At 40.5% G+C, this 7,653-nt stretch overlaps 1 protein-coding gene across 2 annotated transcripts in view; it reads right to left on the bottom strand.

Moving 5' to 3' along the window:
• The window catches only part of FLT1 (fms related receptor tyrosine kinase 1), a 177,855-nt gene that overhangs the window by 151,433 nt on the left and 18,769 nt on the right, over window positions 1–7,653 (bottom strand). The gene's annotated exons all lie outside the window — the stretch shown is intronic.

Below are 7,653 nucleotides of genomic sequence, written 5' to 3'. Positions count from 1 at the left end.
GAAAAAAAAAAAAAAAAAAAAAAAAAAAAAAATATAGTGACTTCTTAAAAACTCTCAGGATTAAATGTCAATGTCATCCAAAATATATTTCTAATACTGAACTACCAACATGGGTCATCTGGTTACACAGGCCCATCCGATCTTTTTCCTGAATACAAGGCATGGAACTTTTCCTGGATTCTAGACATAGTTCAGTCATTAGTTGAGCCATGATATTCTAGGCGAGTCATTTCTCTTTCTGAACTGGTTTCCTCATTTGGAAAACTAATTATAGAATCAAGATCAGTTTTAGAAGCCACTTGGTTTGTCTTACATAATCAACTTCCTTCTATAATGGACGAGAAAAGAGGGAACTGTCTGCTCCTACGTGACATTTGAAAAGTATATTTCACGGGGATCGTTGTGAGACAATGAGATCAGCTATGCAAAAGTGTGCTAAAATCAACACATCTCCCTATGACACAGTATCTCCTCATGACACAGTATCTCCTCACGACACAATATCTCCATACAACACAGTATTTCCATACGACACAATATCTGCATACAACACAGTATTTCCATACGACACAATATCTGCATACAACACAGTATCCATCCTGGGGACCAGTTACGAGACCCTGGCCAGGTCACCTTCTCCAGATCTCAGTTCTCTTATCTGTAGGACGGCAGACTGGACTGCGTGACTTTGGTTCTCTGTCCATTTCTGACATCCCCAGACTCACAATTCTTTGAGCCATTGGTGCCATAGAGGTTGAGTCTCTGTTGAAGCTCTCGACTTAGCGGAAGAGGTCTCTGATCAGGAGCTCTCCCCTCATCCCCTGCTCTCCCCCTCCTCCTGGTAAAAGCAGGAGATGGGGCTCGGGATTAGCAGGGGTAAGGGTCAGCAGGAGGGAGAAAAGATTTACTTGGAAGGAGGGAAGTTATGTATGCAGAGCCGATCCTAGGGAATATTTTCTACATAAAAAATACATTTCCAGGGCTTCCCTGGTGGCGCAGCGGTTGGGAGTCCGCCTGCCGATGCAGGGGACACGGGTTCGTGCCCCGGTCCGGGAAGGTCCCACGTGCCGCGGAGCGGCTGGGCCCGTGAGCCCCGGCCGCTGAGCCTGCGCGTCCGGAGCCTGTGCTCCGGCAACGGGAGAGGCCACGACAGTGAGAGGCCCGCGTACCGGAAAAAAACAAAAAAATCGTTTCCAAAGTGGCATCCAAAGCAGAAGATTGGGATCTTGGACCACAGGCCTGCATGTGTCACACTCCACGGGGTAGTCTAGCAATGCTCCCTAGTGTTTCTCTCAGGTCCTAATATCGCAAAGAAAACTAGAGTCAGTGAAAGATCTGCCCTGGAAGCTTCACCTCTCCACTTCCTGCCTCGGCATTACTGGATGTGCTGCTCCTTGGCAACCTCACGTGTGAGCCAGAAAGTCCACAGGCACAGCATGGGGACTTGGTGCTCTGTTGTCTGGGTGGCAGACAGAGGCCCCTGTCACCGACACCTAGCAGAATCACTCCCCTCCCCCACTCGCATCAAAGAACGTTTTGCTGGGTATGTAACTGCAAAGATGTTAGATGAACATTATCTGCTTTGCTGGTGTTGCTGCTGATATTAATATTTTGAAAGTCACTTTTATATACAATAGGCCCTGGTATCAAATTATGATTGGAGCAAATGGCTCAATATTAACTAAATTTAAATTCGAATGAGCATTTCATCGAGCTCCCCTTGCTCTATCAAATAACCTCACAGAACAAGTCGACCCATTCAGGTACCTAAAGAAGAATTTTGTACTTTCCTCATGTTTATGAGTTTTCTGAAGTAACAGGGTAGCTCAAAATCAGTGATCCAGGAGGACACTACGTCTTTCAAAAGCCACAGCCAGCAATTAATAACGCCTGCCCTAAAAAATGTCCAGGCCAGAACAGTTGCTGCCCTTCTTTGTGGCATGGAACTCCAGGGATTTAACTGAGCAATTGTTCGTGGGTTGGAAAAGGTCCACCCCAAGCTTCCTGTGGAAAATTTTGGCAATATTTGCAGGTATCTCTGTGGTTTGTGTGCACATAATGAGTTTTCCCATCCAGGAGAGGCCAAGGGGAAGATGCCTTCCTTCCCTGGTAGGAGGTGATTCCTACTTCTTTCCCCTTTTTTGTTGCTATTTTGGTTTCCAAATTGTGTGAATCTTTCTCTATCAGTGCCCTAGAACACCAGTACTCCTGACCCTTGTCAGAGAGGATCTTAAACCTTGAAAGAACCACCCTGATCTCAACAGAAAGAGATGTGTCATGTAGAGAATATCCCTCAAAAAATATGCCAACTGCACATCCCTCTCTGCGGTCCCCACTCCAGCCTCCAACCAAAAGAAAACCACCTAACTGAGTGGTTAAATAAGACACTGAGAGAAAAATAGGATTACTGGAAAGCTTAGGGGGATAAATATTGAGAAAAATATTTTGCTATAGAATTTGTCTCCGCTGACATCATGAATTTTGCCCTTGGAACAAGGAAGCTAGATAAAAGTAGTTGATTGAAAGAAAGGAAAGGAGAGGTATCAGGAAACAGCATTTCAAAGTAACTGGACACTTTGGGACATCACATCCTTCAGTTAATAGGAAACTAGAATCTCATAAAGATGAACGGAAGTACCAAGACTACAGTTTAACAGGAAAACTCATAAAGAAAAAGGAAAGTGAGATATTTATTCCTCAACTGCTCTGAAATGTCACTGGGCCTTGAAATACTTCTTTGAAGCAGATTAATGCCCATACACCCACTTGCGTCATGAATATTTAACACTTTTTGAGTGTCTCCTGCGTGTCAGACACTTTCTCCATCTCGGTGGTGATGTGTATAATAAGGACGTGAATACGCATACATCCAAGATCTGATATCTTCTTCCCACCATGAGCAACTCTGTTTGCTTGACTCATGAGTAGCTCAGAGTCACATTGTCCACTTAGAAATCAATCCACAGGACACTTCATTTCGAAGGGTGGAGCGCTACAACTTAACAATGATCCCCCATTGTGAAGCTCCGATGCGGATCAGAACTTTCCACTGTTTGCCACGGTAGAGCCTAGAAGTCTCGTTTAAAAGAATCATTGTCGCCTCAGGAAACTAGGTGGTCCATGAACTATTGTTTTCATCAAAGTCAACTACGATAGAATAACGAGGGTCAAAGAGATCTCCTTATACGAGGAAAATTACTATTTAAATAAAACCAAACAAAAAACTCAATGCAGTCAACATGAAAAGGCAGTCTACTGAATGGGAGAAAATGTTTGCAAATCATATGTCTGATAAGCGGTTGATATTTAAATAAAACCAAACAAAAAACTCAATGCAGTCAACATGAAAAGGCAGTCTACTGAACGGGAGAAAATATTTGCAAATCATATGTCTGATAAGGGGTTGATATTCAAAATATGTATTTAAAAAACCCACATACAACTCAATAGGACAAAACCAAACCATCCAATTTTAAAAATGGGCAGAGGATCTGAACAGACATTTTCCCCAAAGACAGACTGTCAACAGGTACATGTAAAGATACTCAACATCATTAATCATCAGGGAATGCAAATCAAAACCACAATGAGACATCACCTCACACATAGAATGACTATTATCAAAAAGACAAGAAATTAACAAGAACTGGGGAGGGTGTGGAAAAAAAGGAACCCCTGTGTACTGCTGGTGGGAATGTAAATTGGTGCAGCCACTACAGAAAACAGAATGGATATTTCTCAAAAAGTTACAAATAGAACTATCACATGATCCAGCAATTCCACTTCTAGGTATTTATCTGAAGGAAACGAAAACACTTAGTCGAAAAGATACACATTCACATGTTCACTGCAGCATTATTTACAGTAGTGAAGACTAAGTGCCCATCGATGGATGAATAAAGATGTGGTATATATACACAATGGGATACTTTTGAGCCATAAGAAAGAATGAAATCTTGCCACTTGCGTCAACATGGATGGACCCTGACGACATTTTGCTAAGTGAAAAAAGTCACAGAAAGACAAATACGGTATCATCGCACTTCCATGTAGAATCAAAAACAAAAACAAAAACAAAAACAAAAACAAACTAAGTGTAGACTATGAAAACGGGCTTTATCACATGCTTCTTTATTAGGAAAAACTATTAAGGTCAAGCACAGTGGGCTAATAGCATTAAAAAGCCAATATGTGTATGTGAACTTACTGACTGAACACTGACACTTTGTACTGTGCTTGTCTGAATATCTTCCCTCGTTGTTTGTCTGTTCTGTATTATTGGGTAGGTAGAAAGCTAACAGAGCTTTATGGCTCTTAAACAAACACCCCTTCTTTCCCCACATGATGAACCTCTGGGAGGAAGCCCACGCACAGACTGTTCTAAGATGCTGCTCTGCATTTCCCACCCGTACCTCATTGGGCAAAATGGAATGCTTTCTGGGACCTCAATGGGAAGCGTGAGTAAAATTCCAAGTAAATAAAAAAGGCTTTATTTTGCAACCAAATCAAAGCCCAAATGATTGAGGTTCTTTTTTCAAACCTCTTCAAAGCTACCATGATGGACACTAAGAGAGAGAACACCCACCACAGGTCATTATGAACCAGACAGCCTGGCCCATCACTTTTAAGACTTAGAGCAGGCTCTTATATAAAGTTTGACTAAAAGTTATCTTTAGAAAACTGCCTTTTTTATTGATCTGAATAATAATAGTGTTCTGACCTGTTAAATGTAACTTCAAGACAAGGTCATTAGCCCCTCTTCCTTCTAGATGATACCCCCTCACCCCTACTATATTGAAATCAAAGGGCTGTTCTCTGTAAGAAAGGGGCCTTATTCAAACAGGAATCGTGAAACAGCTATGCTTTTCCATTTTTGATGGGGAATCATGAATTTCCCTAGCTCTGCTGTGGCCATTGGCAAGTCACCTTAAGCCTCAGGTTCTTCATCTGCCAACAGAGGAGGCTGGACTTAGATTTTTACAATTCCTTCTGGCCTAAAAAGTCAGTGATTCTGAAATCCGCAGTGATTAATAACAATGTACAAGTTAGAAATCACATTTTAAAATACTTACAACTACTGGAAGAACAAATAACCCACTGAAAAAATTGACAAAGTATCTGAATAGACATTTTCCCAAAGAAGAAATATAAATGGCCAGAAAGCACATGAAAAGATGCTGGACATCATTAGCCATCCGGAAAATGCAAATCAAAACCACAGTGAGATACCAACTTCACACCCACTAGGATGGCTTCAATAAAAAAGACAAGAACAAGTGCTGATGAGGATGTGAAGAAACACGAGCCCTCATATATTGACGGTAGTATTGTAAAATGGTCCAACTGCTTTGGAAAACAGATTGCAGTTCTTCAGATGGTTAAACACAGAGTTAAACAGATGGCTCAGCAATTCCACTCCTAGGTATCTACCCAAGAGAACCGAAAACATATGTCCAAATAAAAACTTGTATACAAATGTCTGTAGCGGCATGACCTGTGATAGCCAAAAAGTGGAAACCATCCAAATGATGGGTGGATAAACAAATGTAGTCGATCCATACAATGGAATATTATTTGGCAATAAAAAGAAATGAAGTATGGATATATGCTACAACATAGATGACCCTGGAAAACACTGTGCTACTGCACACAGAGGTAAGGCCATGTAGGAACACAGAGAGAAGACAGCTGTCTACAAGCCATGGAGAGAGGCCTCAGGGGAAAACCAAACTGATGACACCTTGAGCTTAGACTTCCAGCTTCCAGAATCGTGAGAAAATAATATTCTCTTGTTTAAACACCAAAAAGAAGCCAGTCACAAAAGGCCACATGTTGTATGATTCCATTTATATGACATGTCCAGAATAGGCAAATCCATAAGAGAGAAAATAAGAGTAGTGGTTGGCAGGGGCTTGGGGGAGAAAGGAACAGAAGTGAGTAACAACAGGAATTTCTTTTGGGAGTGAAAATGTTCTAGTATTAGATAGTGATGATGCTTGCACAGCTCTTGTGAATATACTAAAAATCACTGACTTATACAATTTAAAATGGTGCGTTTCGTGGTATGTGAATTTTATCTCAATAAAGCTGTTTTGAAAACAAAACTTATGACTAAAATAATCAGAGTTAAGTTGCATATTGAGCTATTTTGAACTTTGTCACTACATACAACCTCATCAGTGTTAGATTTTTATACTTGTAGTTGTTTCTCCAGCTTAAAGCTTTAGAAGGCTGATGTCTGAGAATTTTTACTTCGTGTTCAATAACATCATTATTTATGCATTAGAAGATTTACAAACATATTGCAAAAAACTCACTGTTTCCCCAAATTGCAATCTTTTAAATTTAATGTTAATATGAAATCACTTCCAATTGCATACTTTGAATTTTACCTATTTAAATTGGAATTTTAACAAACTGAGTCACGTCAAAAATTATGTTGCTAGAGCTCTTGGAAGAAATCTACGGTGTTTCCTTTAATATTAAAATTATTGATTTCTAATGGATTTGGTTTTAATGCAAAGCTTTGTATATTAGGTCTCTTTCAAATGAGAGGCATCTGTCTTTGATTTTACATACCACGTTTTCAATAGTACATAATCCTACATGATAAATGACCTCTTTATCTAAATATAAATCCCCAAGTATCATGTTTCTAAAATTTGATGTTAAGACCCCGAGTCTTTACCAAGGTTGTGTGAGGTTAATTAAACATAATTCATAATAAAAGAAGACTTTCTTTCCTCAAGATGTAGCTTATTAAAAGCTTAATAAGTCTCATAGACTAAACCTCATGGAATCTTTTTGGTTGGTGGCAAGGGTGGGAAAAAGGTTAAGAATGCAAATGAACCAAATTTCCAGAAACTTCCCAAACTTTTGTTTGAGATGCTAATGCCTACGGGGCTCTAATACTTAAGAAGTTAACTCTTGGTCTTAACTTCTGTGTCGTGCCTCTATTAAAGTACTTGTCAGATAATATGAAGGGTCCCTTATAACTGAACACAGTTCGGTTAGAATGACTCTCTTAAAAGAAGATTACACCACCAACCCAGGGGACAGGTACCACCCTCTACCTGAACACATTATAACGTACATTTTTCTCTCACTTCTAGCATGATGGGGAAAGACCAGAGAGCCCCTGTTCCATCTACCAGCAGACTAAATCAAAGGTGGGAAAGCCATGGGAGTTTGTATGACAGCAGCATAACTCAAGCAAGTCCCACAATGAGAGGCGACATTAGTTTTTTAAATGTTATTTTCCTCCCAGAACAACTGGCCTTAAGTCAAGGAAGGATCCAGAGAAATGAAAGGATGTTTACGTAAAGACATGCACACATACATTGCTGCCTACAGGGAACATGCTTTCCTCCCTGGGAAGTTTGTTTTAGGAGTGGTGGAAGGTGGGTTTAGAAATGAGAGGGGGCATGTACATTCTCTCAGGCACAGGGAAACCTCTTTCCATGCTTGCACGCAGAAACTGACATGTACTCGGCAACAGCATGAAGCTCTGACTCACTGCTGACTGATCCCTTGTGGAGATAAGATTGTGACGTTTAGATGGACAGATGTAGGATATTTTAGATTATGATAACTGTGCTCTTGGTCCCAGGTCCACAACAAACGGAATGGTTAGGTAGCTGCTTCCAGCAGGAA

This window comes from Lipotes vexillifer, unplaced genomic scaffold, assembly GCF_000442215.2.
Source record: "Lipotes vexillifer unplaced genomic scaffold, Lipotes_vexillifer_v1.1 scaffold543, whole genome shotgun sequence".
NCBI lineage: Eukaryota > Metazoa > Chordata > Mammalia > Artiodactyla > Lipotidae > Lipotes > Lipotes vexillifer.
Note: the sequence above shows the minus strand (reverse complement) of the source record. Positions and strands in the feature narration are given on the sequence as shown.